This window comes from Hylobates moloch, unplaced genomic scaffold, assembly GCF_009828535.3.
Source record: "Hylobates moloch isolate HMO894 unplaced genomic scaffold, HMol_V3 SCAFFOLD_1, whole genome shotgun sequence".
Lineage (NCBI taxonomy): Eukaryota > Metazoa > Chordata > Mammalia > Primates > Hylobatidae > Hylobates > Hylobates moloch.
In genome coordinates, this window is record NW_026652276.1 from 147672347 (window position 1) to 147695221 (window position 22875).

Sequence of the window (22875 nt, forward strand, 5' to 3'; positions counted from 1 at the left end):
AAAATGAGGAAGATGCAAAAGCGAAAACCCCTGATAAAACCACCAGATCTTGTGAGACATACTCACTACCACGAGAACAGTATGCGGGAAACTGCACCCATGATTCCCTCCCCAAATATGTGGGAATTGTGGGAGTTAAATTCAAGCTGAGATTTGGGTGGGGACACAGACCCAAACCATATCATATGATGACTCTATGTTAAATTGTTTGAAGAACTAATTGCCACACTATTTTCCAAAGTGGCTGTCCCATTTTAAATTCCCATCAGCAGTATATGAGGGTTCCAATGTCTCCACATCCTTACCAATACTTGTTTTCTGTCGTTGATTTTAGCCATTCTAGTAGGTGTGAAGTGATATCTCATTGTGGTTTTGATTTGCTTTTCTTTGAAGACTAATGATATTGAGAATATTTTCATGTGTTTGTTGGCCATTTGTATACTTTTTATGGATAAATGCCTGTTCAGAATCTTTGCCCTCTCCTTTCCAACGTGTGCCCAGCAGAATGGCTCCCACAAAGAAAGGTGGCAGCAAGAAAGTTCATTCTTCCATCAATGACGTGGTAACCTGAGAATACACCATCAACATTCACAAGGGCATCCATGGAGTGGGCTTCAAGAAGCCTGCCTCTCAGACACTCAAAGAGATATAGAAATTTGCCATACCAGGTGCTGTGGCTCATGCCTGTAATCCCAGCACTTTGGGAGACTGAGGCACATGGATCACTTAAGGTCAAGAATTTGAGACCAGCCTGGCCAACATGACGAAACCTTGTCTCTGCTAAAAATACAAAAATTAGCTGGGTGTGGTGGTGTGTGCCTGTAATCCCAGCTGCTTGGGAGGCTGAGGAAGGAGGATCACTTGAACACAGGAGGTGGAGGTTGCAGTGAGCCAAAATTGTGCCATTGCAGTACAGCCTGGGTGACAGAGGGAGACTCTGTCTGAAAAAAAAAAAGAAAAAGAAAAAGAAAAAGAAATTTTCCATGAAGGAGATGGAGATTCCAGATGAGGGGATTGATACCAGGCTAAACAAAGCTTTCTGGGCCAAAGGAATAAGGAATGTTCCATACTGTATCCATAAGCAGTTGTTCAGAAAACGTAATGAGGATGAAGAGTCACCAAGCAAGCTCTATACTTTGGTAACCTATGTACTAGTTACCACTTTCAAAAACAGTGCCACTGCAAATGACAACCACTGGTTGTCAAATCAAGTTATAAAATGGCTCTCTCTCTCTCTCTTTCTCTCTCTCTCTCTCTCTCACACACACACACACACACACACACACACACACACACACAATCTCTTTTTTTTAAGAGATGATATGTCACTATGTTTGCTCAGGCTGGCGTGCAGTGGCTATTCACAGGCATAATCATAGCATACTACAGTCCTGACCTCCTGGACTCAAGCAATCCTCCTGCCTCAGACTCTCGAGTAGCTGGGACTGCAGGCATATGCCACCGTACCCAGCTACTGCCCAGTTCTTAAGTGGGTTATTAGTCTTTTTATTATTGAGTTGTAACAGTTCTTTATATATTCGAAATACGAGACTCTTATCAGATAAATGTTTTCTCCCATTACATAGCTGTAATCCCAGCTACTCGGGAGGGTTTACAAAATGATGTCCTTTGTAGCACAAGAGTTTTAAATTTTGTCCAATTTAACTATTTTTTCTTTAATTGGCTGTGCTTCTGACATATTTAAAAAATCATTGCTTAGTCCAAGATCATGATTACCCACTACATTTTCTGCTAAGAGTTGTTCTAAGTCTGTTTCCTCTTCTCCGAAGTGGAGCAAGTTAATAAAAACACTTACCTTATAGTAATGTTTTAATGCTCCACTAAGTTAATGTTTGTCTAAGCTCATAACACATCTGGCACATGTAAGTGCTCTATAAATGTTAGTTCTTAGAGACCACCAAGTGTAGCTTCCCAATTCTTCTTATTTTTATTTTTATTTTTTGAGATGGAGTCTCGCACTGTCGCCCAGACTGGAGTGCAGTGGCGCAATCTCGGCTCACTGCAAGCTCTGCCTCCCAGGTTCACGCCATTCTCCTGCCGCATAGCTGGGACTATAGGCGCCCACCACCACGCCTGGCTAATTTTTTGTATTTTTAGTAGAGACAGGTTTTCACCGTGTTAGCCAGGATGGTCTTGATCTCGTGACCTCTGGATCCGCCTGCCTCGGCCTCCCAAAATGCCTGGATTACAGGCGTGAGACACCGCGCCCGGCTCCAACACTTCTTTACCAACTTCAACACCTCAATTTTAACTTCACTTCTATATCAGAGCAAGGGTGTAATTGACTTTTTACATTTATTACAAATAATACATAATCACAATTACATTGTTTAATGTACATTCTATTATCTAAAACTGTGATGGTTACTTTCCAAGCTCTAACTTTTGGGTGCATTCCTATATTTGTGTTATGCAGGATAGTACATGATATTGATCATTTTAGCATTACCATACAAGCTGTGTTTTCAATGAAATGGAATTACAGCATTTTTCACTTTGCATTATATAAATCAGAATGTATTACAGCTATTAATTTGGATAGTAAAAATAGTCTCTTTATACAAAATAGATGAAAAAGGGAAAAACCCACCAAAACACTTTGTTTCCATATAATTATATATTCCATTTATTTATGGAATAAATGACCAGCTAACAGTATAATCTACATTAAAGCCATTATCATTCTTCATGAAGTTGGTTGGGAGTTATCTAAAGCTCTAGTTAGTCCACTTTCTTCTAGTGGATAAATAATGTGAACTACCACCAAGGATGTTTTAAGAATCTGGCTGGTAAGCTTCATTTCCAGTCTACTTCTGGGTCAGTGGTTCTCAAATTTTAGTTGCATTAGAATCACCTGGAGGGTTTGCTAAAACACAGATGCTAGGCCCCACCCGTAGTTTTTTGTTTGTTTGTTTTTGAAACAGGGTCTCACTCTGTCACCCAGACTGGAATGCAGTGGTGTGATCATGTCTCACTGCAACCTTTGCCTCCCAGTCACAGGTGATCCTCCTACCTCAGCCTCCTGAGTAGCTGGAACTACAGGCACATGCTACCACACCCTGCTAATTTTTGTATTTTTGGTAGAGATGAGGTCTCGCCAGGTTGCCCAGGCTAGTCTCAAACTCCTGGGCTCAAATGATCTGCCCTCCTTGGCCTCCCAAAGTGCTAGGATTACAGGTGTGAGCCATCGTGCCAGCTGTGAGCCTAGAGCTTCAGTAGAATTGGAGTACAGGCCTGAGAATTTAGATTTCTAAAGACTTCCCAGGTGTTATTGACACTGGTGGTTGGGGCCCACATTTTAAGAACCACTGCTTTAGTGCAGTTAACAAACATTGAGGATATCTAGTCTACAGTTTTAAGTTGGCCAACATTTAGGAAATTCCATGGTTCTTCAAGATTCCATCAGATACACTGAATCTCCCTAGAGGATCTGTGGAACTCCAAACATCTCACAAATCTTATAGCCTTCTAGATAAAGATGGGAATATTTGAAAAATTACGGGGATGGTACTCCTCAAATTTCTAGGAAAGCTTAAGGCCCCTGGAGACTCCACTGACTCTTGAGTGCAGACAACAGAGTTATCATGTAGCCTAACTATGTGCTTGGTCTAGTGATTTTGCTTTGATTTATGTTCCCCAGCAGAGCAGGCCCTGTAACAAACTGGCTTCTAGCACCCAACTCTTGCTCAATGATTCCTTTGTAAAAACAGGTCCATTTTATACACTCCGAAATTTATAGCCATTTCAGTGAGTTTTATGATGATTATAATTTGCTTTCTAGTCTCTCTCAGAGCTGACACTTTTGTTTGACTAACAAGCTTTTCTTCCTTTTTCCTTCTTCTGGTTTCGTTTTCTCTGCCACCAGCAGTAGGCCTATGACTTGAGTAATGTCCTTGGTCTTGCTTTAGAATTGGAGTATAACCCATCCCAAGCAAAAAATTAATGGGGTAAGTTCGTCTTTAATGTGAACTCACAATGCTGGAAACATATAACTCTGGGGCCACCATTAACCATGATCTCTGCAACAAAGAGAAAGACTCTCTTTACCATGATACCAAAGTTTGGGCTCAGGGAATGATACCCCAAAATATGGAGATTTGACACACTGAACCAAAGGAGCAGTCTCAGATCTCTCTGACTTTCCCCACTTCTTAATCCTCTATCTCTCCCAAAGCACAAGGTGAGGCTGTTCTCTGGATTCCTTTTCTACCTAGAAACTGGGCCCACTGAAGAGAAACATAATTGCCATTGATTCTTTCCTCCAAATTTCATTAACCAGAGAAGATTATTATATCACAGAGGAAGAGCCCACATTGGGCTATATCACACCCAGAGCCCACATACTGTTCTCTGGTCCCATTCAGTTCTTAAAGACTTATTTACTAACCATTGTCTGTGCAATGGACCCATTCATTCCCCCTAAAAATAATTATGCCTCAAAATGGCCACATTTTCCACATCTTCTTTTCTCCTATGAAGAAGGGTATATAAGCATCTGAACCTCATTGGCTTGTTGGATAATCATGTTCTTGCAATACCTCCATGCATAAGCATGTTACATAAATTTGCATCTATTTTTCTATGAACCTACCTGTTCTCAGTTCATTTTCAGCAAACCTTTAGAGGGCAGAGGGGAAACTTTCCCTTGGCCCTTACACCAACATACAAAGAGAAATAGAGCCAAGAAAAGAGAAATTGATGACATTGTTTGAACCTATATTAATAGCAATAGCTTTGTCATTCTGAATTATTTGAGCCAATACATTTCCATTTTAAGTTAGCTAGTTTAAGTTGGGTTTCTGAGCTGAGAGTGATAGGGCACACCTGTAGTCCCAGCTACTCAGGAGGCTGAGGTGGGATAACAGCTTGAGGCCAGAAATTTGAAGCTTTGCAGTGTGTTATGACCATGCCTGTGAATAGCCACTAGAGCTACTGCACTCCAGCCTGGGCAACCTAGCAGTACCTCATCTCTTTAAAAAAAAAAAAAAAAAAAGGTAAATGACAACTCATCTGCATGTCTCTTTCTTCATTAGTAAAGTGGTTGAGCCTATTATCTTCGATCCATGGTCTATGCCTCAACAGATAACTACCTCTGATTTTAAAGCCAAGGAGAATTTGTGATTTTAAGAGTTATACTTGCAGATTCCCCAGAAAGGAGCTAAATAAAATAATGCTTCAAGCTTGGAATATTGAACATTTTTTCTCTCCTCATACTCTCAAAAAATGTTTCATTTGTAAAGATATTGTACTGGCTGGAGTGGCAGTGAAGGGCTCTGCTTCAACTACTGTGGAGGAGAGTTTTCTTTTTTCCCTTTTTTATAGGACAGGGGCAGACAAGCCTCAGTAGGCTGGGCGTGGTGGCTCACACCTGCAATCCCAGCACTTTGGGAGCCTAACGTGGGAGGATTGCGTGAGACCAGGAGTTTAAGACCAGCCTGAGCAACCCTGTCTCTACAAAGACACAAAAGTGAGCCAGGTGTGGTGGCATGCCCCTGTATACCAACTACTCAGGAGGCTGAGGCAGGAGGATCACTTGAACCCAGGAAGCGGAGGTTGCAGTGAACCATGATCTCGCCACTGCATTCCAGCCTGGGTGACAGAGTGGGACTCTGTCTCAAAAAGAAAAAAAAGTCTCACTAAACTCAATCAACAAGAATTTATACTAGGGAGGGCAAAATGACAAAACAGCAAATAAGTTTCGTTCATTCTCTAGTGCTAATACGGATAATTTTGTCCTGGTTCCAGTTAATTGGGCGTCAGAATATTTTGAAATAAGCTGTCATTGAACTGCCCAGGACAATTAGTGGACAGAGGATGTTTTACCATGAAATTCTGATTTTGAACATACCTTTCCAGAAATAGATGAGTAACACAAGGTACTTCATTTTTGTAGCAGAGACATAGTCCACATGTTGTTTGAATTATAGGAGGAAGACTTAAAAGAGGTATGACTCATTTAAAATAAGATATGGGGAACTCTCCATTTCTCTCTCTCTCTCTCTCTTTTCTCTTTCTCTTTTGCTTTGTTTTTGACAGTGTCTCACTCTAAAGCCCAGCTGTAGTGGTATAGTGGCATGATCATGGCTCACTGCAGCCTTGACTTGCCAGGCTCAAATGATCCTTCCACCTCAGTCACCCAAGTAGCTGGGACTACAGGTGTGCACCACCACACCTGGCTACTTTTTTATATTTTTTGTAGAGATGGAGTCTTATCATGTTCCCCAGGCTGGTCTTGAACTCCCGGGCTCAAGCGATCTGCCTTGCCTTGATCTCCCTAAGTGCTGGGATTACAGGCATATGAGCCACCACACCCAGCCAACTCTCCTTCCAATATGTATTTTAAATTTTTTTTTGCAAGGGAAAATTTCATGGTGGATTTTTTTGTGAAGGTAAAAAGAGCAAAGAGAGTATTTAAACTGAAGAGCAACCTCTTTACAAGCATTGTGTGATTCTTGAAAAGGGACACTCCCAACAGTCCCTGGACCTGTCTAAAACAGCGTGTATACTGGACTGTGCATTACCTAGCATAGAGGAAAAATTGAATACTTCTATATGATAATTTGAGATTTTTGAGCCGCATTTTGCCATAAGGATGGTACACAAGGGTAGCAAAATGTGGTGTTTGGCTATTGTTTTTGTTATTGTGTGGTTTTAAAGAATTAGTAAGATGTTAGTGAAGTTCTCCAGTAAATGAAAAGTGGGGATTGTAATTTCTACAAGGAATCTTCATGGATATGCCACAGATATAGTCCCTCAACTGAATTCCTTCTTTTATTAAATTTTTAAATAGAGTCCACTGAGTGGATTATTCTTTCTTACAAATATCTCTTTCTGTATGTGTTTATTTATATTTTTGAAACATAGTCTCAGCTCACTCTGTTGCCCAGGCTGGATTATATACAGTGGCGTGTGTGATCATAGCTCACTGTAACCTTGAACTCCTGGACTCAAGTGCATCCTCCCACCTCAGCCTCCAGAGTAGCTGGAACTACAGGTATGCACCAGCATACCCAGCTAATTTTTTAAATTTTTTGTAGAGACAGGGTCTCAATATGCTGCCCAGGATGGTCTCCAATTCCTAGCCTCAAGTGATCCTTCACCTCAGCCTCCCAAAGTACTGGGATAACAGGGATAGGTCCGTGTCCAGCAACAAATAATGTATTTAAATAAATATTTTAAATAATGGGAAACAATTCATTATATGAACTGCTACCAGAGGGCTTATCACAAATGCATTCATTTACTAAACTGGATTTTGTAGTATTTTACAAATATAATATTGATGGTATTTAATTATTTTAAGTAGCCCTGCAAAATATTTTAGAACTTAATACTATTTGCTGTTTTATCATATGGTCACTTCCTACATGATTTCTTTCTTGTTCTATTTACTAAGACTGGGCTGCTAACTATAAATTTGGCCTCATAATTTTTTTATTAATTAATTTTTATTTATATTAGACACATAATAATTGTATATGCGTGTAAGGTACAACATGACATTGCAGTGCATGTATACATTATATAATTATTACAATTATTTTAAATCCATAATATGTGTCCAGGTGGCTATTGTTTTCTTGAAAACAGCTGTGATTTTCCCATGTGTCCTATTTCTAAAACCTAAGGTTTTGGTCACAAAACAGGAATAATTGGTAAGATTATCAATGAGAAGAGGAAAACGTAATAATTTTAATAATTTAAATTTCTGGCCATCTAATTAATACACTGCTAATCTGGTATTCTAAGCATTGTATGTAGCTGTCAATAATACCATCATCTAACCTATTTCTTTATGCTTCACGTTGATGATTTGTTTAATTCAACTGAATTTTCCAAACTAGTTTGTGTATTATTTGCTTAGTGGGTGAGTTAAAGGTCACATGAACCAAGCAATCTACTAACTCTCTCATAAGTATAATAAAACCATAAAATAGGTAATAGTAAAGTAGGTCTAATGCAAGTAACAACTTAGGTGGCCAAGGAATAATTATGTGCTAGGAAACCTAATCTAAGAGAAAGTAAACTGAGTGCTAAACTTAACTCTCAACTTTGAGGACATAGAAGATAAAATGGAATTGTGATATGTTACAGAACGTACCTGTGTATCAAAATGAACAAACTTTTCCTTACCATGTATTTTAAGAGGTATATATCCTCCAAGGATCTCGACTGGTATAGTGAAATGCATTCAAAATAATTTTTAAAGGTCAGGGAGGGGGCAATTTGTGTTTTAGTTCTACGAAAGCAGAGGGTAATATGTTAGCTCATAGTCTGTGAAGTCATTTCCATGAGGGAGCTACAGGGTTATCCAGGTTTACAGGTTACTGATGAATTAATCTGATAAAGGCAGAAAGCCTAGAGGATCTAGGGCATTGATCCTCAAACATTTTTATTTCTATACATCCTAAAATAATTTTAAAAATTTCTCCCTTAAATGTTTTAAAATTAATATCTAAAACAGTTCATAAGAAGTTAAAAAAGCTAAAAACAATATAATTTTTAACATTTTAACTGTGGTATTTCTAAATGGAAACTTTTACAGTACATTTAAAGGCATAAAAGATCATTTAAATACCATATAGACTTGGTAGCACCATTATCAGTTTAAAATACAAGAACAACATTTAGTAGTCAGGAATTTTACATTGTTCCTTATTATCTTTGAACGCAGATTTTCATTCTGCTTCTGCTATAGAACTATCTTTGGAGATAATTATTATTGGCATTGTATTGCTCAAAACAATCTAATTGTATAATTTTATAGAAATTATTTTAAGTATAATTGGTTAATATTGCTGTTTCTTTCCATTCAGATTTCTGCTCTTCATATTTCCCTTTGGATTAGATATTGTGGGAGTGGCTGTGGGGATCTTTTGGGGAACCAGGTAACAAGAAGTTGAGATGGGAACATGTTTAGTGTGTATTTAATGGGTTAAGTATATATGAGGTTGACATTCACTTCCATCTGTAGTTAGGTAGCAGCTATTAGAGAAGAAGTAAAACCTACACTATTTTGTCAACTCACTTGGAGTCTTAACACATAGGTTCGGGGCTAGAGATTGAACGATGACATGAATGCAGACTTGCACCACAAGCATATAGGTGGTGGAGAAGAAACAAAGCTGAAATTAATGGAGACAGAAGCTAGTCTGTGAAAAACTGTCAGCAAAAGACTTGGTTTCCATAAACACTTGGTCAAAATAGAAGTTCTCACTTATTAGGAATGTGCTTGGTAATGCAACATGTGCAATTGGTAAATGTACCATACAGTTTCCTCCTTTTTGTTAAAAATCACAGAAAATAAGGCTGGGCGCAGTGGCTCACACCTGTAATCCCAGCACTTTGGGAGGCCGAGGCGGGCAGATCATGAGGTCAGGAGATCAAGACCATCCTGGCTAACATGGTGAAACCTTGTCTGTACTAAAAATACAAAAATTAGCTGGGTGAGGTGGCGGGTGCTTGTAGTCCCAGCTACTCAGGAGGCTGAGGCAGGAGAATGGTGTGAACCCAGGAGGCGGAGCTTGCAGTGAGCCAAGATCACACCACTGCACTCCAGCCTGGGCAACAGAGTGAGACTCCATCTAAAAATAAATAAATAAATACATACATACATACATACATAAAAATAAAAATCACAGAAAATAGAATTTCTTTGCCAGTCACAACTCTTTAGCAATATTACAAATAGCATTTATGTCTGTGAGTAAACTCACATGTTTTTGCATCCAAATGATCAATAATTTTTTAAAATTGTTGAAGCCTGTTGTTAAAGAGAATACTGAATCACATTCCTATTCTTTCTATAAAAATAAAATATTAAAATCATTATTATATGAAAAGGCTATGGACATATGCAGGCAAAGTACTGTAAAAAATAAGTTAGAGACGTATTGAGTACTTACTGAAAATGTAATAGTTCTAGATTTAGAAATATTTGTGTTATCTCTTAGCATCACAAAATTTGTAGTGTTTTATTTCTTTTTTCATTCTAAATGTTAACATTTATACCTAAATTTATGTACTTTTTCTTAAAAAGCCCTCCTCTCACCCCAAATAATAAAAACCTCAAGCCCCCTAAAAGTTGCTTACACTTTCTTTGCTTTGATTTTGTGGGCCTCTGCCTCAGTGGTGATCTATAGTTACACAGCACACGGACTGCAGTACAAGAGGATCCTACCCTGTCCTATAGCACATCTCAATCCAGAACATCTCAAAGTTCCCCAAAACAGCCTGTTCTACTGTGTGTTTTGTTGCTGTTTTTTTTTTTTTTTTTTTTTTTGGGATGGAGTCTCACTATTGTCACCCAGGCTGGAGTGCAATGGCACGATCTGGGCTCACTGCAACCTCTGCCTCCCGGGTTCAGGCGATTCTCTTGCCTCAGCCTCCCAAGTTGCTGGGATTACAGGCATGCACCATCACGCCTGGCTAATTTTTTGTATTTTTGGTAGAGACGGGGTTTCACTATGTTGGCCAGGCTGGTCTCAAACTCCTGACTTCAGGTGATCCACCCACCTTGGCCTCCCAAAGTGCTGGGATTACAGGTGTGAGCCACCGCGCCCAGCTCTTCCAGTGTTATAATTTGCCCTTAATGGAAATATGATTAAGTCAAGGAATAAAGTGTCATAGATATTTTATTGGGGATGTTTCACAGATAACAATTGTTTGGGGCTCCTGAATTTTTTTCTCCCAACTTTTAATTTTGGAAAATGTCAAATGTATGGGAAAGTTGCAAGTGTAATATGATGAATGCCCATTTATTTTTCACCTAGACTTAGCAATTGTTAATGTCTTATGTTTGCTTTCTCTTTCTAAATAAAATAATAATACTAGTAGTAACAGCAAGTATATATTATTATTGTTGTTGAACCATTTGAGAGTAAGTTGCAGACATCCTGATCCTTTATCCCTAAATCAGTAACTACTCTCTAAGAGCAAAGTTATTCTCTCAGGTAAACAGATCCCTCTTCAAGGAAGAGTCTGCTGCCCAGATACAGTAAGTGCCAAGCTCCTTTAGGTCAACCCACCTCAGCTGCAAGGAACTGCCTCTTCAGTATAATGTCACCTTCTTCCCAAAGCAGCTTTCCTCAAGTAACTAAAGCAGGTGATGGCAAAAATAAAGTTATTTCAATGGACTTGGGATGACTCAGATAGGCAACAGTCACTCCAGAGCTCCCTTGACCTACTCCTTAAATGCTGTTTTTCCAGGATCTCTGCCTCAATTTTCTTCTTTTCTGACTCCAGATAAGTGTTTTCCTAAGATTTTTCGTATCTAATGACTACATTGTTCAGGAGAGGAAGCCCAATTCAAGATACTTTTAAAAAATTAATCAAAGATATCCACATATAAAAAAATTAATTTAGACACAGACCCTTCACAAAAATTAACTCAAAACGAATCATATACCTAAATGTAAAATGCAAAACTGTAACTAAAAGATAACATACAAGAAAACCTAGATATCCTTGGGTATGGTGATGACATTTTAGGTATAGCACAAAGGAATGACCCATGAAAGAAATAATTGATAAGCTGGACTTTGTGGAAATTAAACACTTAGGGTGTGTACAGTGGCTCGTGTCTGTAATCTCAGCACTTTGGGAGGCCAAAGCAGGTGAATTGCTTGAACTCAGGGGTTCCAGACCAGTGTGGGCAACACGGTAAAACCACGTCTCCAGAAAAAACACAAAAATTAGCTGTGTGTGGTGGCATGTTCTTGTAGTCCCAGCTACTCAGGAGGCTGAGGTGGGAGAATCACCAGAGCCCAGGAGGTTGAGGCTACAGTGAGCCATGATCTGCCCATTGCATTCCAGCCTAGGCAACAGAATGATACCTTGTCTCAAAAAAAAAAAAGAGAGAAATTAAATACTTCTACTCTGACAGACACTGTCAAGAGAATGAGAAGACAAGTCACAGACTGAAAAAAGTATTTGTAAAAGACATATCCATTACACTGTTACCAGTAGTGAATCCACACAGGTCTGCAGCAACCTCCATTTTTGCCTCCTCAGAAGACAGAATTTGACAGAGGAGCATAAGGCAGAAGAAGAGACACAGGCAAGTTTTAGAGCAGGAGTGAAAATTTATTAAAAAGCTTTAGAGCAGGAACAAAAAGAAAGTAAAGTACACTTGGAAGAGAATCAAGCAGGCATCCTGGAGGACAAATGCGCCATTTGACCTTGGACTTAGGGTTTTATATGTTGGCATACGTCTAGTATTTTGTGTCCCTTTTCCCTTGATTTTTCCCTTGGGGGGAGCTGCTGGCATGTGTGGTGGGCAGCTAGCACTTGGAAGTTGAGCATGCTCAGTGTGTTTACTGATTAAATCTGCCATTTTCCTTTAAGTGACCGAACCTTGACCCCACTTGCTCAAGCCTGAGTCTTTTTTTTTTTTTTTTTGATACGGATCCCCCAGTGGCGCAATCTCGGCTCACTGCAAGCTCCGCCTCCCGGGTTCACGCCATTCTCCTGCCTCAGCCTCTCCGAGTAGCTGGGACTACAGGCGCCCGCCACCACGCCCGGCTAATTTTTTTGTATTTTTAGTAGAGACGGGGTTTCACCGTGGTCTCGATCTCCTGACCTCGTGATCCGCCCGCCTCAGCCTCCCAAAGTGCTGGGATTACAAGCGTGAGCCACCGCGCCCGGCCAACTCCTGAGATCTTATTGGAAAGCTGATGACCATCAGTTTCAGGTGTTTTGTTTTGTTTTTTATTTGTTTGTTTGTTTTTGAGATGGAGTCTCACTCCGTAGCCCAGGCTGGAGTGCAGTGGTGCGATCTCGGCTCATTGCAATCTCTGCCTCCGAGGTTCAAGCAATTCTCTGCCTCAGCCTCAGGAGTAGCTGGGATTACAGGTGCCCGCCACCATGCTGGGCAAATTTTTGTATTTTTAGTAAAGATGGGATTTCACCATCTTGGCCAGGCTGGTCTTGAATTCTTGACCCTGTGATCCACCCGCCTCGGCCTCCCAAAGTGCTGGCACTACAGGCGTGAGCCACCATGCCCGGCCTCAGGTGCTTTATATCTATTGGAAAACTGCCTTTCCTGGTGCCGGCTGTGACCAATTATTATTTTAGAGTAGCAGTGTGACAACTCCCTGACCATCACCTGATGATCACCTGACATTCCTGATGGGGGTGGAGACCCTCTCCTGCCCTGTTTATGTCTGACTAGCGATCTACTCTGACAAAACAATTGCTAATCCAAAATATTCAAAGAACTCTTAAAACACAACAGTAAGAAAATAAACAACCTAATTAAAAAATGGGCCAAAGACTAAACTGACATGTCACTGAAGAAGATATACAGATAATAAATAAGCATAAGAAAAGATGTTAAGCATCACATATCATTAAGGAATTGCAAATTAAAACAACGAGTTACTGCTACACATCTACTGGAATGGCCACAATCCAAAACACTGACAACCCCAAATGCTGGAGAGGATGTGGAGTAATACGAATTCTCATTCATTGCTGGTAGAAATGCAAAATGGTTACAGCCACTTTGGAAGACAGTTTGGCAGCTTCTTACACAATTAAACCTACCTTTACCATATGCTCCAGCAATTGTGCTCCTTGGCATTTACCTAAATGAATTGAAATGTGTCTGCACAAAAGACTGCACATTAATAGTTACAGCAGTGTTATTCATAATGGTTTAAACTTGGGAGCAACCAAAATTCCTACGGTAAGTGAATGGATAAACTGTGGTATATTTAGACAATGGAATATTATTCAGCACTAAAAGGAAACAAGCTATCAAGCCATGAGTAGACGTGGAGGAATCTGAAATGCACATTACTATGTGAAGTAAGCCAATCTGAAAAGGCTACCTAAAGTATTATTCCAACCATATGACGTTCCAGAAAAGGCAAAACCATGGAAACAATAAAAAGATCAGTGGTTGCCAGAGATTGTGGGGAGAAAGGAATGAATAGGTGGAGCATGGAAGATTTTGAGAGCGATGAAGAAACTGTTCTGTTTGACATTCTTCGATCTGTATGACACTATAATGGTGAATACATGTCATTAACACATTTATCACTAATTCCCTTAGTGACAAATGAACCCTAATGTAAACTATGAACTTTGAGTGATAATGATTTGTGAACTTAGGCCTATCAGTTGTAACAAATGTATTAATACTATTCTGGTGGGATAATGACAGTGGGGAAAGCTGTGCATCCTTTGGGGGCAGGAGGTATATGGGAACTCTCTATACTGTCTGCTCAATTTTGTTGTCAATTTGAAAGCACCCTAAAAAAATTATCACTATTAAAAAATTAATCATAGTTTTATATAAAAGGTAATCATGGTTTTACTTAAGCATAGCTTTTAAAATTAATCATGGTTTCGAATTAGTAAAAATAAAACTATAAACTTTTGTGACTATTATTATTTTTATTATTTATCAAGGTTGTTTCATATTTATGAGAAGAATAGTATGTTTCCATTCTTCCATCAAGGTATCTCTATTTGAGTTTAAAATCAGACACCACATCCAGGCCGTTTCTTTAATTTAAATTTAAAATTTTTAATTATTATGGATAGATAATTTATTATCTATACAATATTTCTTGGGTATATGTGATATTTTGATACAAGCATATGATGTGTAATGATCAAATCAGGGTGATTGTGGTATCCATCACCTTAAGCATTTATCATTTCTTTGTGATAGCAACATTCTTTTAGTTATTTTGAAATGCAGAGTAAATTATTGTCAATTATGCTCACCCTACTGTGCTACCAAACGCTACATCTTACTCTCTCTAATTGTATTTTTGTACCCATTAACCTATCCCTCTTTATCTCCCCGCACCAGGCAGTTTCTTTCATTACTTTTTATTTCTATTTTATAAAAACTTATAATTACAGGTTGTTGAGAATGGCATATAAAAATTGTTAGCTCTCTCAAGTAGTTCTGGATATTTCAATCAAACATGGATTCAGAAATTATGCAACTTTGTAATTACTTTCCACATTTTTCAGTTACTCAAAAGTCAAATATTAGAATTTGGGAGATAATTGCAAAATAATTCTTAATGTGCCTCTTAGGTATGTTTTTGGCTCTGAAACTTATATCTTTATGTTTTAGTTGTAGCATGTGAATATGTTTTAAAACATATGCCTAAATATGTTGTTTATCCCCCCCCCCTTTTTAAAATTATTTTTATTTTTTATTTTGACAGAGTCTCGCTCTGTCACCCAGGCTGGAGTGCAATGGTATGATCTCAGCTCACTGAAGTCTTGACTGACTGTCCAGGCTGAGGTGATCTTCCTACCTCAGCCTCCAAAGTAGCTGAGACCACAGGTGCATGCCACCATGCCTGGCTAATTTTTGTATTATTTGTAGAGATGAGGTCTCACTATGTTGCCCAGTCTGTTCTTGAACTCCTGGACTCAAGCAATCCTCTTGCCTCAGCCTCCCAAAGTACTGGAATTACAGACGTGAGCCACCACGCCTGGCCCTGTTTATCCCCTTTACATAGGGAAAAAAATCCCCAAGTGTTAGAAAAGAATAAACTCTTGCTGAAACCACAGAACTGTAGTTTGGTTTTCCCTGAGAAACTGAAATCTTAAATATTAAAATTAAGGTGTTTCAGGCCTGAAGTTAAAGTATCGAATGCATTTCAAAGATTTACCACTTCAACAAGATTTTAAAATCACACAAACGTGCTTTATTGGCTATGCCATGTCATAAAGAGATGTTATTATCTTATCTCTCATTTCAAGAGGTATTGTTTTTGAAAGTAAAAAGCATGACCTGGAACCTACTGCCCATTTCTTTGCACAGCACACTGAGAAGATGCTAAACTTTGACCTCATTCACAATTTTTCATAATCTACTTCTTCAGTTCTGAATTAAGATCTGGAGACATATTTTTACCTTCCTGCTATTTGTTATGGAGAAAGCAGCCTAGGGATGGACACTTGGACAAAACTCCTATTTATTTATTTATTTATTTTTGAGACAGAGCCTTGCTCTGTCACCAGGCTGGAGTGCAGTGGCGGGATCTCAGCTCACTACAACCTCTGCCTCCTGGGTTCAAGTGATTCTCCTGCCTCAGCCTCCCGAGTAGCTGGGATGACAGGTGTGCACCAACACATGCAGATGTGCACAAATACACATTTTTGTATTTTGGTAGAGATGGGGTTCCACCATGTTGGCCAGGATGGTCTCTATCTCTTGACCTCATGGTCCGCCCACCTCAGCCTCCCAAAGTGCTAGGACTACAGCTGTAAGCCATTGCACCCGGCCTCCCATTTATTAATGTATTAATAAGAACATCTTCTGGCTGCACATGTTGCAGGTGCCCTATCAATACTGATCCCATCAATCCTTTCCAGCCCAGAAATAAATTGTTAACTAAACAACAAAAACTCTTCTCCAATAGCATAGTGAGCCAGGAGCTCTTTAGACAATTCTACTTTGCAATGACCACTTGCTTTCCTTTATTGCAAAAAGATGAACTTGACAAACACGCCAGGAGATGGTAGCACCATAAGGCTTGAGTCATTTCTGTAATAAGATAGAATTTACGTAAATTACAACAAGAGGATGGAACAAATGTATGTGTTATTCAGGCTTTATATCTTTTTCTATATCACAAGAAATGTTGCATATTAACTGCTTTGTAATATTTCTTTTCAATAACTTATGGATGCTGGGTGCTGTGGCATGCACCTGTAGTCCCAGGTACTCAGGAGGCTGAGGAGTGAGGATTACTTGAGCTCAGGAGATTAAGGCTGCAATGTGCTATAATCACACCTGTAAATAGCCATTGCACTGCAGCCTGGGCAACATAGCAAGACTGTGTCTCTTAAAAAACAAACAAACAAACAAACAAAAAACAGAAAAAAAGAACTTAGGAGTCCTGTCTCTCAGTGCCCCAAATGAGAGAGAAAACATTGTGATTGGTTGTCAAGCATTACAGGTATAACAGAGGGAGGCAGGTCACCAAACTCAGTGGAAAATACCTAACTGAGATGATGAGGCTTGGCTTAGACAATTTTTTTTTCTGCTTTCTCCTACTAAAACAGGACAACTCTACTGGTGGGAACACTAGCAATTCAAACAAAGAGACTGATAAAAGAAATATATTTGGTTTTGTCCCTGGATCCAGGAACTAAAACCCTTGGAATTTCCTTAGTGATAGGAGTTTTTCGTTATTCACAAGAAACCCCCTTTGATCTCACCTGAGTTCGTGCTAATGAAGTGACTTAGGATGAAGACCCTCGATAGTCTCAGGACAGGTCTAGTCACTAGAAACCAAGTGATTAGAGGCTTGGAACTTTCAGCTTCCACCCTCCCCCAACTCTGCGAAGTTGGGGATGGGGGCTAGAGATTAAGCCCCATAAAAACTCCTAAACAATGAGATTTCTGGATTGGTGAATGCATCCACCTGCTGGAAGTTAGCACACCCTAACTCCACAGGAACAGAAGCTTCTGCACTAGGGACCCTTCCTGACATGGCCTTATGTACCTCTTCAGCTGGCTGTTCATTTGTATCCTTTATAATAAACCAGTAAACATAAATAAATAACACGCCTTCTTGAGTTCTGCGTGCGTGAGCCATTCTAACAAATTACTGAACCCAAGGAGGGGGTCCTAGGAGCCTCAATTTATACATTGTGTAAGTCAGAAGTATGCTGTGAGAAACCTGATTCTCAGAACTGGCCTCTGAAGTAAGGGCAATCTTGTGGGTCTGAGCCCTAAAACCAATGGAATCTCACACCCTGAGTAGTTAGTGTCAGAATTGAACTGGATTGTTGGACACCTAGTTGGTATCTGAACAGAATCAGATAGCTTCTTGGTGTGCAAAATGCCACACATTTGGTGTCAGAAGGGTTGTGTGAATATAGAAGCAGAGTTTTCTACTGGGGACACCATAGCAGGCAGCTGAGAAACTAGGGTGGATAATAGCTGATTAATAACTTAAAACTGGTCAGCATGGTGACTCGCATCTGTAATCCCAGCACTTTAGGAGGCCAAGGCAGGAGGATCACTTGAGCTCAAGAGTTTGAGAACAGCCCCAGCAACATAGTGAGACCCTGTCTCTACTGAAAAAAAAAAAAAAAAAATTAGCCAGTCCTGGTGGTGTGCACTTGTAGTTACAGCTACTTGAGAGGCTGACGTGGAAGGACAGCTTAAGTACAGGAGTTTAAGGCTGCGGTAAGCTGTGATTATGCCACTGCACTCCAGTCTGGGTGACAGAGTGAGATCCTGTTTCTAAAACAAAACAAAAGCAAAAGCAAAAACAAAGTAACCTTACAATTATTGAAATAGAAACTAAAGAGTACTTTGAAAAACCCTTTGGCCAATGTCTGTGTCTTAAAGTTCTGAACTTTTCACTTAGCTATTGATTAATTACAGCTGTCAAGGAGAAGCGCATCTGGATTAACTTTGGGTCAAAAATTCCCCTAAATCGAACACTAAGACTTTTAATGATAAACAAAAAACATTGTCAAGCACTTCATATATGTATTAGACAATTGCCAAGAAATTATTCATACTCTACACAGTTGTAAAGCAAAATATCTGCTGATATGCAAGCTAACACATACCAGTAGTCCTATACCATTTGCTTGCAGTTGGCGTCTGTTATGATTGGTTGCTCTCTATGCCTTATCAGTTGTTAAATATTTTGAATATCCCACCTGGTCATTTCCCCAAAGACAGTGATTGCTCTTTAACATTGTAGGCTATTTATATTGGGCAACATTCACTAGAGTCATTTGTTAAAAGATTTTTGCCAAAACTTAATCTGTTTTGTTGCTAAGCAAAATACATAGTATTCACTTTTGTGGCTGGTTTTATCAGCTGAGCAAAATACATAGTATTCACTTTGGTGGCTGGTTTTATCAGCTTGTTAGCAACAGTGTGACTTTTGCCTGTTTTGGCTGTGAAATGTACAGTGTTGAAGGATGCCTCTATAGTTTTGGTTTAAGTGATACAATTAATCAGCTTTATACTAGAAAATAGTATATTTGCTTGTTCTAGAAAAATTAAATTGGTTTACTCGATTGAAACTGGGCTTTCTTTGAAAATGGAGCAAAGGCATATATACTTCATGTTATCATTTGACAAAACTTCACTATTTGACAAGGATGGTGTAAATGGACCCCTCTATATAATGCAATATTCAGATATTCATAATGGCAGTTCCCATTTGCATTTTTCTTTCTCAGGTCCTTGTGTAAAACCACCCCACTCTACATTTCACTGGAGGGCTATACTATTTATATTTTTAAAATTAAATTATTTGGCATTGTAGTGTTTGTTCCCATCTTTTATGCTTCAGTGGGTCACTGTTGGTCCATTTTTGTGACTTGGGGATAAAGTACAATAGTATTAATTAAAATGCAAAATCATAGATGTAAAAAATAACATAAAATGTTTTCCAAGATAAACTTACTAATGCAATTTTTACAGAGCATGCAAACCAACACTCATTAAACATGCAATTGGATTTCTGTGAGAATAATGATGAGCTTTTTAAAAAAGTTTTTAATAATGAGTAATCTTATACTCAATTTTGTGAGATGTGTGTGAATAGAGTTTTCTTCTATTTTTTCCTTTCATACAGACACTCTCTGCAAACCATTGTGGGTCAACTGGAGGTCTCAGGATCACATTTAAAGATGCACTGTTTGGCCGGGCGCAGTGGCTCACGTCTGTAATCCCAGCACTTTGGGAGGCTGAGGTGGGTGGATCACTTGAGTCCAGAAGACTAGCCTGGCTAACACAGTGAAACCCTGTCTCTACTAAAAATACAAAAAAAAAAAAATTAGCTGGGCATGGTGGCACGCGCTACTCCCAGCTACTTAGGAGACTGAGACATAAGAATCACTTGAACCCAGGAGGCAGAGGTTGCAGTGAGACGAGATCCCACCACTGCACTCCAGCCTGGGCGACAGAGTGAGACTGTCTCAAAAAATAATAATAATAAAATAAAAAATAAAAACTCACTCTTCTAGAGAAAATCTCATCCATAATTTTCAGTTCTACCCATGGGCCACAATTCCCAAATATCTATCTCAATCTTGCCTTTGATGACAGACAATGTATCTTTTTGTATGTCTCCTTTTGAACATTAATATGTCCATTAATCTCAATACGTCAAAGATCTCAATGTCCTAAAGATGCTCACCTAATTTATTTTTGGCAACTATTTAGAAAATTTTGAATCATTAGAAATTCTTCCATTTACTTCATGTCTCACTTACACTTAGCCACCAAACCTATTCAACTGTATCTTCTAAACATATTGAACCTTACGTTTTATTTCAATTCTGCTAATACTGCTTTTCTTCAGAACTGTGTAATTTCCTGCCTGTTTTGCTGCCATTTCTTCCATATTGGTCAAGCTCTCCTATTCTTCTCTAATTTATATTCCATGATTCCAAGGTGATCTTTTAAAAAAATACAAATTTTAAGTATTAGCCCAAAAGTTATCTATACTTTTTTCAGGATAAAAATGGAAACCTTTAGTATCACATGTAAGTTTCTTCATAATCTGATCTTGGCTCACTTATCTGTCACTTCCTCAATAGTACCATACATAACTTTTTACATTTGTGTAAATAGATCTTGGTATTCATTGCTGTGTTTTGCACATACTGTTCCTGACAGCACCTTCCTGTGTTTCTCCCAAGTCAGCTTTGCCTTGGTTGATCACATTCTACAAGATATAGTTCAAAACTAATACAACATCTGAATAGCCTTCCCTTATTAGCCTACTATTTTTCTTTTTAACAAAGGAAGAACACAAATTATGCAGCCAAGTTTCCCACTTTTGGGGAAATTGCAGGGGTCTGCACACCCAGAGTGTAATAAATAAACCTCGCCCTGGGAAAACCACCTTCATGATCATGTTACCTTCCCTGCCAGACAAGTATGCTCCAACATTTTTGAAGTAAATACTCTCCTCTACACTCAATAATTCTCTGCATAACTCTTTTATAACACTTGAAGTGGTTGTTTTAGTATCTAAACATTAATCAGTCTTACCTTTTTGCACTTCTTGATTTTGTTACTCTAGTTATGTTTTAAGATTATGGAAAGATAAATCAATTAGTTTATATTTATATTTTTATTTAATATATTTTAGCATGTAATCTTTTTTTTTAAAGTAATTAAATAAGAGAACTAAATAAACTTGTAATATTTTTCCCTAAATCTAAGACTCTCACACCGGAGCCTTTGTTAAAATATTTATAAGAATTTTATGTCCTATAATGTAAAGTTTTTAACATTTTTTTTAGAAAAGGTTTTGCTCTGCTGTCCAGGCTGGAGTACAGTGACAAGGTCATGGCTCACTGCAGCCTTGACCTCCTGGGCTTAAGTGATCCTCCTACCTCAGCCTCCCAAGTAGCTGGGACTACAGGTGTGTGCCACCTAGCCTGGCTCAAGTGATCTGTTCCCCTTGGCCTCCCAAAGTGTTGGGATTACAGGTGTGAGCCACCTTACCTGGTGTAAACTGGTGTACAGTTGTTAAACAGAAATTGTACATGCCAAATTATTCTTTGTTATATTAAATTACTTATCATAAAATGTAACCAGCTTTCGAATCTAAATTTTAAACATGTTGATACATAGTTTTAGGGCAGAAGATAATAAAAAATAAATTGCTGTTTCTTGTGGGTTGAGATTTCCCAAGAAGAGATGTGGCTTAGTTTTTATATGTTAGAAAGGATTATCATACAAACCTATATTATATGCACTACCTTGATATTAGAGAATCAAAGTATTTTGAAAATTATTTTTATGGCTGGGCACGGTGGCTCATGCCTGTAACCCCAGCACTTCGGGAGGCCAAGGCAGGCAGATCACCTGAGGTTGGGAGTTCGAGACCAGCCTGACCAACATGGCGAAACCCTGTCTCTACTAAAAATACAAAAAAATTATCCAGGTATAGTGGCACATGCCTGTAATCCCAGCTACTTGGGAGGCTGAGGCAGGAGAATTGCTTGAACCTGGGAAGTGGAGGTTGTGGTGAGCCAAGATCGCACCATTGCACTCCAGCCTGGGCAACAAGAGCAAAACTCCATCTCAAAAAAAATTATTTTTATGCTATTGATTACTGAATCAGTATAATATATATATTATATATTTTTTATAATATATATTATATATTTTTTATAATATATAATATATATTTAATATATATATAATATATATATACACACAGAAGAAAGCTTGTGGACTAGAAGTAGACCATTCATTAGGAAGTTTCTATTCCACAAGAAGGATTAAGAGGGGGAAAGATTATGAGAACTTACACCAGTATAATCTGGAAACAATAAAATTGTACAAGTAGAAAGAAGAACATAGAAATTTAACAATAAATAGTGAACACACTCTGTTTTGTGGAGTCTTGTTTAATAAATGCATATGTTTACATTAGTACAGGAAAATGACAAAGTCATTTATTTCTATTTTGATGAAAGTACTTATGACACCTCAAACAATCCAGTCCAGAGATAAATGTGGATCCAATTGTCACTAGAAGACTGCTGAGGTATTAGCCTTGATTCTCTTTTGAAGTGCTAGCTGTGTTGTGAACACAAAGGTTAAAAGAATGCTTTGTAAATAGCTTTGGAAAAAAGCCACAGGTTTAGGGAGAATGTTTATTTATTGATTTAAATATAGATAAATAACATTTCATTGTTATATACGATATCAAATACAGTTTACAACTAGGTTGTCAACATTTATTTAAATACGCAAAATATTTTGATTAGCATTTGAATATTTTTAAACTAGAAGTCTTTATATTTAAAATTAGTTTCTTATAGACAGCATATACTTGAGTCTTGCTTTTTTATCCAATCTGATAATCAGTACTTTAT

At 38.5% G+C, this 22875-nt stretch overlaps 2 pseudogenes; one reads left to right on the plus strand and one right to left on the minus strand.

Moving 5' to 3' along the window:
* Positions 1 to 505: 505 nt before the first annotated feature.
* Positions 506 to 22875, plus strand: part of LOC116810762 (large ribosomal subunit protein eL31-like) — a 78942-nt pseudogene continuing 56572 nt past the window's right edge.
* LOC116809993 (U1 spliceosomal RNA) lies at positions 20770 to 20922 on the minus strand (annotated as a pseudogene).